Genomic DNA, 20,904 nt, shown 5'->3' on the forward strand with positions numbered 1-20,904 from the left:
GAAAACTGAAATACATCTAGAATACATTTTGCTGTAAGACACACTTTGTTCCTACTAACCACCATAGCAGCAAATCTCCTCAAATTAGCAAGATCTAACGCTAAAAGGAAGCAGACTATCTTCAAATACATGGTGGGGAAACATGGCTGCCATTCAAATCCAGTCAGTAGCTGGCCGGTGAATTTACCAAATCATAAATTAAAAGCACATTCTTTAATATGCAGAAATAATTTCTTTGATTGTTTACCAAACTAACATTTTTTTCACTTCACCCACAATCTGAAGGAAATGTTTCTGCAGGTATTTCAGAAGTAAAAAATATATTCACCTCTGTATTGATAGCGGAAATTAAATTTTTACCTGCTTGGCTAGCCAACAAAGGATCCCTAGTCAGAATAATCATTTACATTTGCAAAATGTCTGAGCTTGTATATTTCAATATCTTGAAAACCATACGGTGGCCTGGTGCTAAAATTAGTGGTCGTTCGGTTTGGCATTATTTGGTAATATGACCTTCAATGATTACATATTTCCCCTGCTTAAAGTCTTGGAGGCAAGGTAAGACAAATATTTGCATGTTACTTGGTGTTGCTGTGTCTTTTCTTATTGGGAAGGTGTTTGAGAGCAGGTTAGATCTGTAAGGAGATCTCTCAATCCACTAGATGCATAGTACAACCCTTGATCTCCATTAACCGGAGCAATTCACAACACAGAACCTTAGACAACACGTGACTTGTCTAATCATGGGAAGTGACACCAGCATGACCAGCTGTTATTTGCAACTTGTGATGGGACCAATAAATGTCCTTTTTTACCACAAACTGAAGGGTAAGTTGTACACTAGCATGACAATGCAGGAAAGATAGAAGTCGGTGGCATTAGCTCTTCAAGTCCCCTGGTATAGGTGATATGATCTCTGCAGGTAGTACAATGCTTCACAGTGAGTGATTGTTAAGAAAGTTGTTTTTAATTATCCGAGGTCTAACAAGAAGTATGTAGGATGTATAGTACCAAAAGAATGCTTTACATGCCAGAGCCATGTAGTTGATTGCTGGTAGCCGTGAGTTTTTAGAAAATGTTGCTAATATTTGGAAGGAAAAAAAGCGTTTGCCATCTCTATTATGCATTGCTTTTAAGTTATAAGTCCACTTCACACTACACCAACACTGCACATAAGACAGTACCTAGCATCAGTACATGTAGCCTCCCCTGCCTCCTCCCTCTGCTCTTACTTTCTGTGCCCTTCTGTGTCCCGCACTCATCCACCTCCCCTGCCTATTTCACCTCTTTCTCCTTGTCCTCGTCTTCCCCCTCTACCCTGTCTCCTTTTTTTTTTCTTCCTATCCCTCTTGTCTCTTGAGTCCTACGTTCTCCCTTCCCTCCTTTCTTCCCTCTCCCCCCTCTTTCTATCCCTCTTTTCTCTTTTCTGCCTTGCAGCCCACATTTCATCTCTTCCTCCTTGACCATTACTTCCCCCTCTACCCTCTTTCTTTCCTTCTTCCTATCCTCCTTGTCTTTCTTTAAATCCTGCCTCCCCTCCTTTTCTCCCCTCTTCCCCCTCGTTATCCCTCTTTTTTCTTTTTTTTTTCTCTCCTCTGCCTCGCAGCCCACTTTTCTTTTCCCTCCACCCTACTCTGCTTCCCTTTCCTCCCCCCTGTCACTGCCTTTCTACCAACCCCTTTCGACTTTTTACCACCCCCTGTCCTCTTCCTTTCCTTCTCTCACTTTGCACCCTCTTCTCCGTTTTCTTCCCGTCCTTTTCCTCCTTTTTCCCCTGTAGTTTTCTTCCCTGTAGTTTTATTTTCCCCACCCCTGCCTCACTACCCGGCGTCCCGGGTAAAGTCCTATCCCCGCGGTCGCCGATGAACTCAGTTTCCCGGCCTTCCCCGCGGGTCCTGCGACACTTCCTGATGCGCCGGCCCACGGGAGGGCCGGGACAACGAATCGGCCGACCACACCTGTGGCTTGGCCAGGCTCCACATCTCATTGACTGCGGAGCACGGAACTTACTTCTAGGTGGACCCCATCGGGGGTCCCCTTCAAGGTCTTACGTCCGACTCACGTCTGCACCACGGGCCGCCGCGGCGATTGCCTACACCTGAAAGCAATTAACCCTGGCGATTACCAATATATTACCCCGTCCCTCCATGACCACTTCACACAAGCGATCCATGGAGAGGACGGTTTAGGCGCACAGCGAGCGCCCACCTTTGATGCAGTGAGTGACCGGTCCACTTTTGACAACACAGATAAGAACCTCTTCTGTTTTTTCCTCCTTTTTCTTACTGTTTAACTTGTTCTTCTCTTTCTTCTTCTTTGCCCTGTCCCCTGTCCTTCCTTCTCATTGTTCTTTGCATCTTCTCCCTCTGTCTTGTCTTTTTCTTCTGTTCCTCTCACTTGTTCTTTGCTTCTCAGACTCGTTTTTTCTCTTAATTTCCTTTTTCTCTCTTTTCCTCTTCTCCCCTTTGTTCCTCTCCCTTTCTTCTCCTCCCCTTCTACTTTACCATTTCGTCACCTTTCTCTCTTTTCTTTCCTTCTCGTGCGCTTCCTCTCTGGGTTATGCGTTTTTGGGTGTTGGAACCTACTAGGTGTCCTCCACCAAGAGGCCGTGCCTCCGCTACTCTAGAGGCCTGTCCTCCCCTTTTTTTTCCCCCTGTGTCTTATTACATGTAGTTTTTTCCCCTCTCTCCGAACCTTAGTGTCCGACTGAGGGGACACTCCCTCTTCTGGACACCATAGGCCAGTAGCCTCCAGGGATAGGGTAAGAACTTACATACCATATCAGGACTTCTTAGTTGCGATTTTGTCCATTAATTATGTGATGATTGCCCTGTGCACCCAGTAATTCTGCTTGTCGCATGTTGTTCTGCTTCACGTGTGCTGTGGTTTGCTGTGCAGTGCTGTACCACTATGCTATTCTCATTGTTGGTTTGTTTTACTTCCAATAGGCCCCGGCCCAGGTAATTTCCTGGCAAGGTAGGCCCTGTTTAATATACCTTCACCACACTTATTTATAAACATAGCATGAGTAGCAGGGATCCTACGCCCTGATGAATGCCCCGAGACCTTCCAGAGCTCACCACTGAGGGCAGAAACATGTCGGCTCCTTCCTCCTAGATAGGTGACCCTGTGTGTCCTTGTTCTCACAGAGGTGTCCCAATCTCCACTTCTTTAACCACATCAAACAGAACCTTTTATTAAATATTCACACAGGTATCTGTTTAGGTGTTTTTATTCCTTAGTTTAGCTGGATCCCTCTATTTCCAGAACCAGAATTAATTTACGCACTCCCTCCTGTTCCTTTAACAGTGAGGTCGAGAGTCCGCCCAGGTGGCACTGTCCTACCTGGGTGGGGCTAGGTGGTCATATGATGAAGCATGACACTATATAGTGTGAGAGACCACCTAGTCCGTAAAGGAAATTCCCCACTGTGTCCTCCAGACTTTCCACAGCACCTTATCAACTGATATTTTACCTCTAACAGAGGAACACAAGGGTTCTGGTGTTGCAATTGGTACACCATTGATTCGTCCCTCGTTACATTTAAAGAACCCCGTACTCCCTTTTGTGATTTTGTAGTGATTTTGGGAGCAGAGTACGATTTAGTTCTATTTTTTCCTTTCCCCTTGCTCCCTCATAATCTCTCGTTGTGATTTGATCACAGCTTTCTGCCATGAGCATTGGGGGCTGGCCATTGGCCAGACCCTGCACTCAGCCTCCTGGTTGCACAAGCCCTTTGGCTGTACTCAACAAAAGACTGGCCCCAGGATCTGGCTGCACCCAACCTGCCACTACGCCCTCCTTTAGCCATGTTCGGTGCAGGGTTGACCACAGGGCACAATTTTTTTTCTCTATACTGCCACTAAAGCTTTATCACCTACAGTACTATGCAGTTTCCATTCAAGAAGCTTACACTGTAACACTCAGCCACTGCGTGAGCGGCAGGACCTACCTCACAAGAGGGGCATGCTGGGTCACGCGGTGCAAGCAGCACAAATTTTTGGTCCTTAGTTGGGTCCTTTAGCTTATTAAGTCCCCACCACAAATCCAAATATGTGGAAGGGGTGAGGGTATCCCTACCCAACTCCCCTTTTACCTCCTATTAAAAAAAAAAAAGAAAAATCTGTAACACAAAGACAGAGTCCCCAGGTCCTGTAATGGCAGCCTCAATGCCATAGTTTTAAGTCTTGCAATGGTTGCAATCTGCCAATGAGATCGCTCAGTAGCACAGGACCAGTACAGGTCCTGCTGTACTGAAATAGCGGATGGATAAAAGAGCTCCCTCTGCAAATCGGAGGCCCTTTTTTTTTTTTCTTTTTGCGGTACCAACCTTTTTTTTTTTTTTTTAACCCTTTCAATACCATACAAAGCATCTCCACGCAAAAGAAATCTTGAAAATGGCTGAACAGATTTATACCCAATAACAAAAGGCACACTCTCAGAAAAGTTCTACATTTTTGCCAAATTAGGTGCAATTCCATTCAGCTGTTTTTCCTGTGGCATCAGCAGAATTTTCCTATGGAAATTAACATGGTAAATCAACACTTTAGGATATGTCCTATTTCTCAACCCCCGCTTGACGGATCACCCTTAACCTTTTCAAAAAGGAGCTGGTGTGGATGAACTTTTAATGTACCATGAAGATTCATTAAACGGCAACAAAGTAATTAGTGAAAAAAGCCTCTTACAGTGGAAATTTTGACTGAACTATAACTGCGCCCTCACCATGCACTGCTTTTAGCCTCACATATTACAACACTCAAGACATGTTCTATGACGTCATTGATATCACTGATAACATCTGAAACATTGATGACAACACTTTATGAGGAGGGCACAAGTTATAGTTTACTTGAGTTAACTATAACTGGTGCATTTCAGTAGTTGAGTGCAAAATGCTGTATTTTAACCAACATTTTCCCTTTAGTTTTTTCAGTGATATACGTATATTTTATATGTATATACAAATATATTTGTAGATAAATATTTCTAGTCATTAAGTGACAAGTTTACCAATTCAATTAATAAAAATTGCTACAATAAATAGAGCATGTTTAAAATGAATTACATAATACATATTATCTATATATTATGTATAACTTGTTATTATATATCCACCATACATAATAACTAGTGGCGATTACCACTAGGGAGTTATAATTAGGACCATGTTTCCAGAGAAAAGGCTTTTTTTTTTTTTTTTTTTAATTTACACTTTTCTATATTTTTGTCACCATTTGACGAATCTTCACGAACTTTTCCCCAAAATAGTCTAACGGAGATTTTTATTGCGTATGCAGTGAAAAAGTGGCAGAGAAAAGTGGGATGTAAAAAAAGTCGCATTTCCATGTTAATTCCCATAGGACCTTTAGACATGACTACAGCCCGAACCCACTGGATGGAATTACACCAAATTTGGCAGAAAGCTAGCTTTCGATGCACAGATTGTGCTTTCGCTTATATGGTGTAAATCCGTTCACAGAACTTCTGGAGAAATTCAGGGAAATCCAAATTTGTATATCTCTCTCTAAGGCGACTTCACATTATTTCGCGAATATTTTGCAGAAAATCGTGAATTTTCATAAATGATCGTGCGAGAAGAAGCACTGTAATTGCCCGACCACAACCTGACTATACAGGGACATCTTAGTTAGCTTCTGAATTTACTCATACATAACCATAGAAATTCGGCAGTTATAGTTAGAGTTCTTTCAAGTAACTATAACTCACGCGTTAAGGTAACTATAACAGGCGCCTTCACCATGCACATCACATATTATATCAATGATGATATCTTACATGGAATCTTTGATATCACAGCAACAGTTGCAATAAAATTATTGATAAGAAAACAGTGCATGGCAAGAGCGTGAGTTATAGTTACCTTAGGGCGCGAGTACCCAACTATGAATTCTGAATTGCTACTGTTTTGTACTCAGAACTCAACTATGTCGTCCCTGTAACCTTTATTTTTTCAGTGAAAAAAAAAAACAAAATATATATATATACACATACATACATACATACATATACACACACACACACACACACCACAGACACACACAATTACCTAGTGGCAGTCGCCACTAGGTAGTTAAAATTATGACAATTTTTTCCATAGATGGAGAATTTTTTATTTTGCCAATAACTTTGCCACCGCTTGAGGAATCTTCATGAAATTTTCAAAACTTATACTTTGGTCAGTTCAGTTGCTGTTCTGAAAGTTTTGTAGTGATCCATGAAGCGAGGGCCAAAATAAATTGGGGAGGGTGGGGGGGGAGGAATGTTGCAGCTGCTATTTTATTTCATCGGGGAAACAGTCCCCAGGGCTGAAATCTTGGCTGAATGTAGATGATGGGGTTAGGGTAGAGGTTCCCTGACCCCATGGGTATTATGTACTTGTGGTAAATAAGTAACAAGCATTGATAAATGCATTAGGTTTCGCCTATGTGATTAATAATTTGCGTTTTTGTTGTAATTTGTAGATTGTGAGTAGTTGCGCAATATAAGTTAGTGAAACTCTGTTAAAGCGTTATTAGTTGTTTACTGAGAAAGGCAATATGTTGTGCTGTTCTTGACGGTATTATAAAGCAGGGATATTAGGTAAGGGGGGGTGGGGGTGAAAGTAAGAAAAAAAAATGGACCTGATGAGTCTGGTTGAACTAGGTGCAGCCATGGGCAGATTGGTAAAGGATGGATGAAAAACAAATCGAGCACAAGGTAAGCGTAGGCGCAACCTTAAAATTTGTTGAACAAAAGTGGTTGAAAAGGTGTTCTTGGGTTATTGGCTAGTGATAATATAAACAAATGAATAATGACTTGTTTTGTGTAATAATCATTTGACCAGGTGTGCAATATAATACACAAAGTGTTTTTAATTGTTTTATGAGAACACAATGCAAATGTTTTTTTTTTTACAATCATGCAGAGTATGTTTTTCCTTTTGAGAAATGTGGATAGATTAGATTAAATCCACTCCTGTCAGATGGTCTCATGCCATGTGTGACACCTCAAGTCACTCCTGGACTGTACTTCTGTGTGCTGTAAGCTGTAGCCTCGCCCTCACAGCAGACTAAAAATGTTGGTAAATCGGAAAGCACATCAAGAACGGTTATTTGTACTGCATAATAAGGGCAGCACACTGACCCAGTCACAGAATTGCCAATGAAATGTGCATTCCAATCTCTGCCTACCATAGTATATACAATTCAGTTGTTGGCCAACAAAATAAAATTAGGAACAGACTCAAAAGAATAAATACTTGTCTTGTGTTTAAACATGGCATGGCATTCACACAGAGGAACGGAAAGGATACCAGATATGCCTCAACGAATTACGCTATAAGAAGTGTGCCACGCAAGCCAACAAATGGTGAGGGGCAGGCGGGTTCCAAGCCCTTTATACAAGGTCGTCTCACATAGGACAGGCAAGCGCATTCACTCGCATACTGTTAGAAGCTGTCTCCCTTTTCACTGGGAAGAGATCTTGTCTTATAGTTTAACGGTTCTTAAACAGTGTGACTTGCCCAACAGCACAATATGGTAGGGTGACTTCGAGACCTAACTGTCCTGTAAACAATACAAATTGTCCAAAACCACCCACCATTTGTTAGGCTCACCCTGAGAGTAAAATACGAGTTTCAACTTTAAAATGGCACAGATCTTACAGTAAGGGAATTCAATAAGAAAAAATAATATCGCGTATATGCTTACTTAAAAACACCGCCATCCCCAGTTTACTACCTAAAGAACCACACGTGCAGTTAACTCCACAAACACTTAAAAAAAATAAAGCAGTGAAAACCAGATAACCTCTTCCAGAACTTAATGATAGGAAGAGCAAAATAAAACATGCTCAAGCTCATTTTATGAGCGTAACACTGTCTGTGGACTACAATGGTTTATTTAAACAGCATGTTCGTAAAATAAAACAGACTGAACAAGTCTAAAGGACAAGTCTGCTTTTTCCTACTTCAAGTTATTTTCAAAGCAACGGAACACCCACGGACAACATTGCATTTTTCGACCTCTGAAGAATATAAAGCCTGAACAACTGCTGACATGATTCTATCTTTTAAACTGCAGGTGACTTCAAATTGTTTCCAGCGTCTCTCTTCATCGTATTGCTTGTTTATCTCCTCAACATAATACAGACCAAAAGTTGTGGAGTTTTTTTGGTATCGAGGAGGATACAATCTGTAAAATACAGAGCACTCCAAGAATGCTGCAATTACTAAAGCAAATTTACCACCTACCTATAACCCAAGCTAAATTAGACCACACGTCTGCCTGTTTTAAGAATGTGCAGTTGATGTTATTTATATTATAGAACAATTAAAATACAGGAGGCACTTTCAAATACTTTGGAGAACTCAAACCCTTTTTAGCAATTACTAAGCTAAAATACCACGCATTAAAAGTATGAAAATATATATAAATGCATTTTACATTCAGGGAGAGATAAACAGCCAAATTCTCACTGGTAACAAATAACTACTGCTTCAGTTTATAGATTATCGCTCAATTCCCACGTTGCCTATTCATATGGCCAACCGAAAATACAGCAAGCGATACAACATTGTTTTGGTGCTGGAACAATACAGTCTGCACAGTAAAGGCCAGTTCGAAGAGAAACCAGTCTTACCACCTACCTGCTTATTAAGCTAAACGCTTGGTGTTTTAAAAAAAAAACAAAAAAAAAAAAAAACTTGCACTGAAGAAAAAGCTTTTTTTTTCTCTTCCTACTTAACCCCTTCGCTGTCAGGCCTTTTCCCCCAGTCAGGTGCCAGGCATCTTTTTGGCTATTGGGGCACTTAGTGCTTATGCCCTCATAACTTTTTTTCCCACATAAAGCTACCCATGCCAAATCTGCGTCCTTTTTTCCCCCAACAGCATAGGGATTCTAGAGGTGCCCAGAGTTTATGGGTTCTCCTGGGGGAAGACTAAGAAATTTGACAAAATACAGCCAACATTTAATTTTTTTTTTATTTTTATTTTTTAAAAAGGGAAAAAAAGGCTGCAGAAGAACAGTTGTGGTTTTTCCCTCAAAATAGATTCAACAAAGGGTCTGTGGTGCTAAAATCACCATCGTCCCAGCTTTCAGGAACAGGCAGACTTGAATCAGAAAATCAAATTTTTCAATATAATTTTGGCATTTTGATGGGACATACCCCCTTGTTACTATTTTTTGTGCTTTTAGCCTCCTTCCAGTTAGTGACAGAAATGGGTGTGAAACCAATGTCTGATCCCGGACAGCTAAACATTTCTGAAAAGTAGACAAAACTCTGAATTCAGCAAGGGGTTATTTGTGTAGATCCTACAAGGTTTTCCACCGAAACTGAGGTGGGGGGGAAAAAGCTATTTTTCTCCACGTTTTACTCTCTAACTTGTTCCTATGTCGTCAGATTTTCAAAAGTAATACACTGTTACGTTTGCTGGACTCTCTGGTTGCAGGGATATATTGGGCTTGTAAGTGCATCAGGAACCCTAGGTACCTAGAGTCAATAAAAGAGCTGCGCCTTAGAACGGGTTTTCATTGTATACCGGGTATACAGCAATTCATTTGGTGAAATATAAAGAGTGCTTTTATTGGTCCTGGGCTCAGCAGCCATATGGGGAAACCTACCAAACCCAAACATTCCTGAAAACTAGATACTCGAGGGAGTTCAGGGATGTGTGACTTGCGTGAATCCCACAGTGTTTTCTTTACCCAGAATCCTCAGCAAAACTCAAATTTAGCTAAAAAGAAAAGTCTTGTCGGTGAGCCAAGAGCCTGTGAAGGGAAGACCCAAACACCTGTCAAAAGTAAGAGGGAACCAAAGAGGGTCCAAAAGGGCAGTTTGAAAAAAAAACGTTTTTAGGCTGACAAGTGGGGCAGACATTTTTATCGCTATAGATGCGACAATGTTGAGTGGGAGGAATTTTGTGGATTCCTGCAGATTCAGGAAGGTTCCCTCACAAAAATGTGAAGCACACCACCCTGGACTAACCCAGATGTTTAGTTTTCAGATGTGTCTACTTCTCGTAGGTTTTTCTACATGGTAGCGTCCCAAAGTCCAAAAAGTCCAGCCCTCATCATTCCAAGAGGGACAATTTTGAGAGTTAGACAAGCTCTCATGGCCCAAATGTAAAACTAAAACCCAAAATAATCAAATGTCCTCTTGCTTGCTGTGGGATAAGATTTTTTAGTGTGCGAGGAGAGAACTGAAAAACTGTTACTTCCCTTCAGTTGGGGTGGGGGCATAACCATGCCCATACCGGTTGGTAGTCACCACTCCACTATTTTGTTTTTTTTGTTAATTCCCTGGCATCTAGTAGGCTTTCTGCCCCTCCCCCCCTTGGGAGTGGCTTAGGGGTAACTGCCCCATATGCCCACCGGTTTACAGAACAACTTTGTTCCCATTTATTTGGAGTGGGGGTATGGCCATCCACCCACCCTTTTTTTTTTTTTTTTTATAATTCCAAGTTTAAAAGCCCTTTCACTATCTAGTGTGAAGTAAAGACACTCTGTGTAACCACCTTCTTGCAAATCACAAGTAAATACCTTATCCAGAGAATTTATTAATGTCTTTAAAATGTCATAATTCTCCTGTCTTGAAAGAGAAATACATCGGATTGATTATTTGAAGCGGCCTCCACATTTTGTAATTATTTTTTTTATCATTAACAGCTCCTTTGTGCTTTACATTATTTACTTACTTGGTTCATTTGAGAGAACTTCGAAAAGCTTTCCTCCGAGCTTATGTGACCGCCGCTGTATTACCGCGGGCATTCGTCTTGTGTCATTTAATCCATTACGGCAGCCATTTTGGGCCAAAGGTGATAAACTGCCTTTATCGACAGCGGCAGCCATCTTAAAGCATGTCTTAACCATATCTGTTTATCGGTAAATTCATACCAGCCTCAAAGGATTAAATTACTTGTGATAATACTACCGTTGCGCCCATATATTTCTCACTTCCATTTTTTTATATACCCCCTTTAAAAGTCTCTGATTGCTCGATTTTTTTTTAAACAAACCAAATCTTCTCAGTACCCACTCATTGCTAAATTACAGTTGCCTCTAGCATTTACCGAGCCAAACGGCCCTCTAGGTATACAACCACCATCCCAATCACATTAAGGTCAACATTTTATCTACTTTTACTGACTATCCACTTGATCCTATTGTCTGCTTTAATTTTTAGTTTTTACTCAGCACTTGAATATTACCAATTAGTTCTTATTAAGTGTAAAACTTGTGTACCTTCACATTGCCAGCTATAATTGTCCACATCAATAATCATTGTGTATTGAACCACTTGTATCTTAGACAACCTCTGTACCAGAAACATCCCAGTATATATATTTTATGAATACACAGCGCGAACTTCAGTCTGGTGAACTTAACCAATCTTAAATACATCATTACTATACCAGTCCACACAATCTACCTAGACAAAAGCGTTTATCTCAAATGAGGTTCCACATTTCGTCCAGATCGTTCAGACCTTGTCTTGCCATCCCATATTTCTCTAGAAGTCTTGCTTCCAATCTGGTCAGGTTAGTGGAACTATATGATCCATTGTTTTTAGGCTGTAATACTGTCCACCAGATCTCGTCTAGTTTATGGTTCAGTTCAAGATAATGTTCAACCAATGGTGCATTTCTCATTTCACATTTGATTCTCGGTCTGTGTTGCAGGATTCTCGCTTTGACTGGTTGAGAGGTTTGTCCTATGTACGTTAAACCACAAGGGCACTGGATACAATAAACCACATTCTTAGTATTACAATTGGAGAAAAAAAATTGTTGGATATGCGCTAAGCCTTTCACCTGCACCTCTTTGGTTTCACTAGTAAATTGACATGCCTTGCAACTCATACGTTTGTAATGCCCCTGTAATGGAAGCAACTGAAGCATCGTTCTCAGATCTTTCTTTCTTTCTACAGGGAACGATGCTTTGACCCAATGTTCACGTACGTTTCGTGCCTTTTCGAATGAAAATGAAGGTCACTATTCTCAATTCGCTGAATATTCTCCAGTTTCTACCAATAATGTGACAGGGGTGTGGAATTTATTAAAATATCTACTTGTCCAGGGGACAGGTTGCTTCTCAAATCCATGTAGTGTGGCGACAAATTATGGCAGCAATCTCATTATGTAAGAGCTCTGATAATAGCCTCTCTGATTATGCCAGGGCTACTACCATAGTAGGGCTTAAATACTTGCAGTTTCAATCCCTACTGTAGCAATTTCCTTACTTTGCCACCTTTCTTCAGATCTGCATACTGGGGCTGGAGGAAGCAGTAAGCAATAGTTCCAGGGCTGGAATGCCTTTGAGTCTGCAAACCTACTAACCTGCATGTTTTAAAGATTTTCCCCAGCTTCTCTCTAATATTTTCCCATAATAAGAAAGGTTGAACATTTACTCCTGACAAAGGCAGAATTAGAACTTCTACAAGGGTTGGGAAGAAAGTGGCCGGAGGGAAAATGAACTTGCAAATGCTCAATAGATTTTCACATGAGCAAATCTACACATGCGTATTTACCCATGTTAAAATACAGTTCACAAATATTTTATAGGGGTACGACATATACCATGGGTGCACTTTTGGGACTTTCTTTAAGAATTTGGGGCCACATGTAGGTAGGTTCGGATTTGCGTCTCTGACACCATCTGTGATTCGCAAGGGCTTCGCAAATGCCCACCTAGTGAATAATCATGAGGTGGGTCGCAATTTGCGACCCCCTTGCGAATAGCGGCCCTCACAGGGATGGTGGCCTGCTGGACTGCTTCCTTAAAGGAAAACGAGATGCATAACAAAAGCGAAAAATGAAACGTTTTCGTTTCATTTTTTCAGAGCAGGCAGTGGTCCTCATGACTGCCTGCTCTGAATTTTTTTTTTTACAGTGACATTCACAATGGGGGCGAAAGTGTTAGCACCCATTTGAAATGGGTGCAAACTGCGATTGGTTTGCGCCCGCGGTCACAAAACAATCCTACATTGCACTGCGAGTCGCAATTAAGAAGGGAAACACCCCTTCCTAATTGCGAGTCGCAAACCCGTTTTGCGATTCGGTAACCAGGTTACTCAATCACAAAACTGGGTTTGTGCATTGCAATGTGGTTTTTGCACGTCACAAACAGCGAAAGTCGCTGTTTGCGACATGCAAAAAGCTACCTACATGTGGGTCTTGGTCCCTAATTAGGTCTGGTGTTAAAGACATTTTGTTTTTATTAAACTTCTATTTCTCTCTCTTTCGGCTGGCTTTACTGTGAGTGATCGTATTCTGCTCTTCCACAAGGAGCATATTGGCTCACAAAGTAGTTTTGTTCAGTGTCAGGAACTACAGTGGAAATCAGTGACGTAACAAAACTGGAGGGTGCCCCTTTGCAAAGAACATGGAGGAGCCCCCTCTCCAGACTCACTCAGGGCAGGTGCTGTGCTGAAGGGGCCCCCTGGAGGGCGGCTGCGGGGCCTTTGTTATGCCACTGGTGGCAACGTGTGATTTTAGAGATCAAAAACGTTTTTTTTTTTTTTTTTGCCATTGTTTGTTGCAATGTTGAGGGACTGGTAGCTCCCACAACAATAAAGTGTTACAAAAGCCATGTCAAAACAAGACACGCATTGATGAAACTAAAAGACTTATAAAAATATGTCAGACCAGTTGGCTTTGTCAGTGTTTGTTTATTTTCATGCTTCCCATATTCGTGTTGAAAATGGTTACACTGATTTTCCATTAGAAATATTTTTGGGCAATACTAGCATGCATCAACACATTTAACTAAATGACACTTCATTTGCATCTAATCAGAGAGCATTCTGGGAGCATTATACTTAGCCTCATAGCCTAAACTTTTCAAACATGTGTATACACGTTTTTTTTTTTTTTGTACTGGAACCAACGTCAGTAGTGATGTGTAACCTTAAAACATTTATTTACAGCACTCACCCTAATAATGAAGGCTTTCAAATAATGAACCATAAATAGAAGTTCGAACAGCATTATCTTTTGGAAACACATTTCCTCATCTGCAGAGAGTAAACAGGCAGCCAAAGGGTTTGTGCTGCAGAGGGTTGGGCCTACTTGTCCCAAGGACAAAGTAAACATAAAAACTTGTTGCCCTTGACCCCAAACAAGATGTCCCGGGCGTCAGGCGCTAGGAATTCCACATCCCTGAATGGATCTTATTTTATTTGCTTTAGGACTGGAGGTGATAACGCGTGTCAAAGACCCTATCTTGTTTTCTTATTTTAGGAGTCAGTAAAAATTCTCTTGGGGTGAACCAAGCTCTTTTAGTGGCTGCCTTCACTAATTTTTCGGGGTAACCTCGGCTGACCAATTTGTTTGTAAGCTCTCCCGCATTCTCAAAATAATCATTTTTGTTACTGCAATTTCTTCTAATCCGTAAGAACAGACCATATGGTAGATTTTCTTTTAATGTTCTTGGGTGACTGCTCGAGAAATGTAATAAAGTTGCGGTCTGTCACTTTTCAAAATGAGCTGACTTGTAGATAACCATCTTTAGAAAAAATCTACAAGTCTAAAAAATGTATTTTCTTAACATCATAATTCATTGTGAACTTAAAATCCACTGTACGTTGGTTGAGCCATTCATGGAAGTCTAATAGAGCTTCCTTCTTTCCTTCTCAAATCATTAATATGTCATCGATAAATCTGTACCACTTACTGATGCCCTTGGGGGCAGATCAGCATAATTATAAAATTAAAATAGCCCGATCTGCCCCAAAGGGGGCAGAAATGGGCTAAAGATAAATTGCCACCCCCCCAGGGGAGCGAGCCGTGCCTAAGGGGTCGCTCTCCACGTGTAAAAAAAAGTAAAAAAAACAAAACAAAAAAAAAAGATCCATGGTGTCAATTGGCCGATCTGCCAATAGGGGCAGAAAGGCCTTAAAATTATTTCCCCCAGCGGGGAGTGTCCCTTGCCTAGGTGTCGCTCCCCTCATGACAATAACAAATGCTCAAAGACATCAAAGGAAAGGCCTTTCCTTTGAAGCCTCTCCCGCCCCCACCACGTGATCGGTAGAGAAATGCTAAGCTGAGCTTCCAGTGCAGTGGGGGCGTCCTCTGATGAGGTCAGCGCGCGATTGTGCATTGATGTCATCAGACGTCACTGGGGTAGTTGAAGGGTAAGGGATTCCCCTTCCATCCCTGCCCATGTGAGGGGGGATGCTTGGCCATCGGGGAGCGCTAGCACTTCCCCCAAGGGCCCATAGCAGGACGTAACAGTTACATCCTCAGCACCCAAGCGGTGCAAACAAAGAAGTAACTATTACGTCCTGGGCACCCAAGTAATTAAAAGTACTTAAGTATTCCAAAGCAACAGATACTTTGCACAAGTCACCAAACATGCTTTCTCACATAGACGAGCTTCCACGCAGTGCAACAATGCCCAGCAGCTGGAAGTTTGGAATTCACTGCTTATGAAACTATACAGTTTCCCTTCCTCACCGGTAGAAGGAACAGGCTTCAATAACAAAACTCAAGGAATACTATTAGGACAGTGTTTACAGTGCAAGATTCTGCAGCGGTTGTAGTTTAATACAGAAACTAACCCTACCAATAAAGGAGGTTAACAAATCACTTTGGAGTACTACTGAGTGCATGTAAAGCACTGCAATCCATTTGGGTTTACACTACATAAGACAACAGCAAACAAATGACAGCCATTTTTTTTTTATTATGAACGACAAACCCGACATAGCAGAAAGAAATGCAATTTTATAAGCAGAACAATATCCGTAAAGAACAGAGCATTAGGGACATCTGAGCCAATACCAAAGTGCTCATTAGCTGTGGCGGCCAACGTACCTACCATGGAAGTGCGTCTAAAACAAGCAATGACAAAGCCAATATGTTTGACATGTTGGTGTTTTCAATGTTTTTTTTAAAGGTGTTGTACAGCAGCACAAGTTCAGTAGCAAATCATTTAAATAAACTGAAACCAAAGTGGATGAAAACAGTACTTGGTTCTCGGGACACTGATTAGAGGAAACACACGAGAAGCATTGGTAAATGCAGGAAATTGTATTACAGCAGGAAAAGTAAGTGGCAAGCACAGGAACCAATGAAAAGTAAGGAACACAAGTTGGGTGGGATGTAAGCCCCTTTTAAGATGTATTTAATGCAATAAATTTCACAAGCACAGCGCAAGTGCTGTGAAGGCGAAACCTAAAAATGGTCTTCAAGTGCATTAAAACGTCAACATTTATTCTGGTGGTTTCTGAAATCCACGGATTTATCTGCGGGGTTCAGAGAGGCCCCCAGTGTAAATCTGCAGGTGGATTCACAGATTTTACTAAACGTAAAAAATAAAAAAAAATGTTTTTTAAAAAGACAAATTCATAACCTATTCCAACACCCTAACAACCATTCTCACACTCAGAGACACTGTCACACCCACTGTCACACCCTCATATTCAGAGAGATACTTACATCCACTCTCAGATTGAGGCACACACTGCCACGCTCCTTCGCACAACAAGACAAACTCTCACACCCAGTCAGACATTGTCACACGTATTCTTACACCCTGAGACACACTGACACCCTCACATAGTCTCATGGCCACGCGTACACTCAGAGAGACAACGTTACAACTATTTTCACATCCAGGCACACACTGTTACATTCTTTCTCACACCCAAACACACTCCGTGTCACACCCAGTGAGACATTGTGATATGTAGTCTTCCACTCAATAACACTCTCACACGGACAATCACTCAGAGAGATGTTTTTACGCTTTTTCTCACACCCCTGAACACCCCAACACTGACACCCATACAGAGACTGACGCACTCTTGCAGTAAGATGGCTAGTGTCACATCTACTCTCACACTTTCAGAGACACTCTCACATCCACGCAGACACACACACACACTCAGAGATACTCTTACAGCCACTCTCGCATTCAGGTAGACACTGTTGCACTCCCTCTCACACCAAGACTGAAATTCTCACACCCACTCTCACCCCTGCAGAATCAAAGGTTACAGGGACGTTATAGTTAGGAAATAGAATTTACTCGTGCCCTAAGGTAACTATAACTCGTGCCCTTGCCATGCACAGTTTTTCTTGAATAATTTGGCTGCTAATATTTCATTTATATTTTTTAATAATGACATTATAGAAATTGTCATGAGTGGTATAATGTATGGGGTAATTATCAGTGCATCGCGAGGGCGCAAGTTATAATTCGGGCACAAGTTTTAGTTACTTAAAAGATCTCAACTATAACTGCTGAATTTCTATGGTTTTGTAAGAGTAAACAGAACCTAACTATAACGTCCCTGTAACCTTTGTTTTTTTCAGTGAAGACACACACATACATATATATATATATATATATATATATATATATATATATATATATATATATATATTTTTTTTTTTTAATGTAAGCATATAATACCGAGCTGTGTTGGAAGGAGAAAACTTGCACCACATTTCTGCTGAAACATCAGTCTTGCATTTCGTACATGTACAAAGTCTTTCACAGTTGGACATCCTGAATGCATGTTATTTCTCCTATCACAGAAGGTGATTTGTGATGTTATAAGCCAGAATGCTTCAACGGGCAAAGGGAAGGGATGGATATATATGCTCCAACTGGGAAAGGGAAGGATATATGTGTGTATGTATATATATATATATATATATATATATATATATATATATATATATATATATATATATATATATACATATACACACACACACACACATATATATATATATATACACACATATATATACACACACACATATACACACCCAAATACAAGATATATATATAGATATATATATATATATATATATATATATATATATATATCTCACAAGTCGCAGAAAATACTCCAGAATAGAGAACAGGATGTGGCACCATCCTGTTCTCTATTCTGTGGCATTTTCTGGTACTTGTGCGATAATTTGGAGTCATTCACCTGATGCCGCTAGTGCCGCAAGGTTGACTGCTGTGCAATTGTGGTGTTTTGCTTAGTGAGAGAGATATGGAGAGAAATGGAGACAGAGCGAGCTAGAGATATAACGAGTTAAAGAGATGAGGGATAGAGAGATAGAAAGGCAGGCAGGACAGACAAGACAGTTGGATTGACAGGCAGATAGATTTATGTATTTATGCCATGCAAACTAAGGTGGCAAATGCAATAAAACATGGATTTTGGAGCAAATCATAGGAGTTTCGCTGGCCCCTGCTTAAACTACAGACCACTGGAATGATATTGCACTCTAGGTCAGTTTAAATACCAATGTTCACAAATACACTACAATCGCACCTGAAAATGACAGCACAGCACAAACCAAATATGCATATGCACAGAAAACAACATTGTTCCAATACCTCTTTTGGTATGAAGACCCCCAACTTCCATTGCTTGAGAACTCATTACATTCAGAGGTACAATCAAGCCAAGGCTTATAAGATTTACAGTGCGCAGCAAACATTCATTTGCCACGTAAAATAACAAGCACTGGCAATGCCAATGGGTATGTAATGTGTGCACTAGTCAGCCTGGCTCACACAGCTAGAATACACAGCATGTAACAAAGGGACACAAAGTCACACGGTGTCAAGAAAATGGGTGATCATCCCTGCACCCGGTATAGCAACCACACCCTTTATATATTAAGATCACCAAAACAATATAGTCGGCTCTGATGAAGTGCTGTCACTCACAGGTCATGACTGTTGCTGCTGCTGGCATGCACTGGCCTCACCTCATAACCACCAACTTCCTTAGTCTTCCATACCAGGGTTGGGGCCTCAGGCAGAGCTTTAGGGCTCCCACTAGAAAACAACTCCCAGCCCTTTGTCCAATATGGAAAGTTTTTTTTTTGCTAATGAATCAACTATTACCCCCACCCACTCAACACACACGTTATCTTCTCATTTTTAAAAGTGTTAGACTGTTCCATCCTTGATAACATAAAACACACCATTATCTCTGTTGAATGAGATGACTTTACCACCAGTAGTCTGTAAATAGACCAGTGAGCATGCTTAATTGATAAGCAGGCTGCTTTGATTTTGCCCAACATTTAACAGGTCTGATTTTATTGGAACTCTATTGACTCTGTAAAAACCTCTCCTCCGCTATATTATTAATCAGTCCTAGAATTGGACAAATGCTAATCTGGGAACCTCTAAATTAGAGATCAAGGTGTAGCAGACAAAGGGGGTGGAGTCACATGGAGGAAGCTTGGAACCTCAGTCAAACAGATCACTTGTATATTCATTTAAAAAACATCTACCGCAAAGAAATTGTTAACGAGGACAAATGAGTCAGCAAATGTGCCCTAGCTTACTAACTGGTCACAAAGAGGCTGCATTTAAAACATTTTACAGGGTTAAGACACCTGCTGCAGAGATCATGATGTGCCCAAATTGGTAGCAATTATGATAGTGGTAAAATAACTCTGGTTGTTAATGCAATTCTGGAAGAGTTCTGTGTTTTGTCTAATCACAGTTTTGATTCTGTTAATTTGGCTGCTACAAGGCACAGTGTGTAAGGAAAATGGGTTACTGCTTTTGACACAGATTATTTTGTTACTTCCAGTTCTTAAATTGCAATCTTAATATAGCACAATTATCTATTTACCAGCAACAATGAGCTAAATGCAAACTATATAGGCCTAGCCCTAGATCCTTACTAATAGATCCAATCTTTTTTTCCAATCAACGATTGCAAATATGGGGTCCGAAACGTAAGAAATTCTTGTTAATACAGACAACTCCAATTGCTGCGTTACATTTTATAAGCCGACTGTGTTTGGCCTGACCATGCACTCTTAACAAAGTGTCTCCGAATATGGACGATACGTGATTCCTACATCTCATAACCCATACTACCTTAGGGGACATTTGCTGAACATTGATTTACACATTTGTATGATCTATCGTGTCTGTGTGTGACCTAAAGCTCTCTAACACACTAAACTGTGATAAATTAGAGCAAATTAAAGCATTAATTATTTACTTATAAACAAAGCTAAATCTTGCATTCTTACAGTGCATGCATAACCCTTACATGGGGGGTAGAACAAATTAAAAAAACCTGCTTCCATATTGTAGTTTCTCTAAAGTGCTTGTGAAGAGATAAGCTGTGTGTCTTCGTTTCCATCCACTGCATTGGCATCTGGGTGCTAGGCTCCAGATGGCCAGCATGATACTTGAGCTAAAGAAGGGCCGGTGACCCTGTAAACCAGGTCATGCCTCCAGTTTTCCCAGCAGGTTGCTGCAGGAAAAAGAATGCAGACAAAATATGTGAGCTGCTGAATTGTGTCCTGATGTCAGAAAATTACATCAAGTCCCAGATGAGGCTCAGTAATAGGTGCCGGAACGTGGACCCCACACGATTTCCCTACTGTTAATTTTATAAACAAGCAGCTGCTGGTTGAAGGTTTTAGATTTTTACTGGCTGACATGAAAGATACATACCATCCTGAAAGAAGCATTGGAAAAGCCTACAGGTCTCGTCTTTGGGATCTACTGTCGTTGCCCATGGTTCTTGCCAAGCAGCACAGCACTCTTTATACTGTGAAGCACTGCTAAAGAATTTTTAGAAAAACACCAACAGCTGCTTTTTTTAAAGTTACTAACCCGAGATGGATCAGTAACTAAAAGAAAAAACTTGCACAAAAGCATTTAAGATAGCCAGTCTCTCCCTTCTCACGTTGATTTTGGGGGTCTCCTCCCTCCAGCTAAAGAAATGCAGGAAATACTCTTCCAATATCCGGTAAACTATCGTCACCCACATCCTAGGATGTGGTAAACTAGGGGCATCCAAATGTTTTGCTTTGGTGCTTAAACAAAGCGTTTGTGGGGCAGATTTAGGATAAACATCAGAAGGCATGACCCCACCATTTCCTGTATCTCCTT

General features: G+C 40.9%; 1 protein-coding gene across 1 annotated transcript in view; it reads right to left on the bottom strand.

The window, feature by feature from the left end:
• The window catches only part of CREBBP (CREB binding protein), a 1,321,122-nt gene that overhangs the window by 1,215,182 nt on the left and 85,036 nt on the right, over positions 1-20,904 (bottom strand). The gene's annotated exons all lie outside the window — the stretch shown is intronic.

Source organism: Pleurodeles waltl, chromosome 10 (assembly GCF_031143425.1).
Source record: "Pleurodeles waltl isolate 20211129_DDA chromosome 10, aPleWal1.hap1.20221129, whole genome shotgun sequence".
Lineage (NCBI taxonomy): Eukaryota > Metazoa > Chordata > Amphibia > Caudata > Salamandridae > Pleurodeles > Pleurodeles waltl.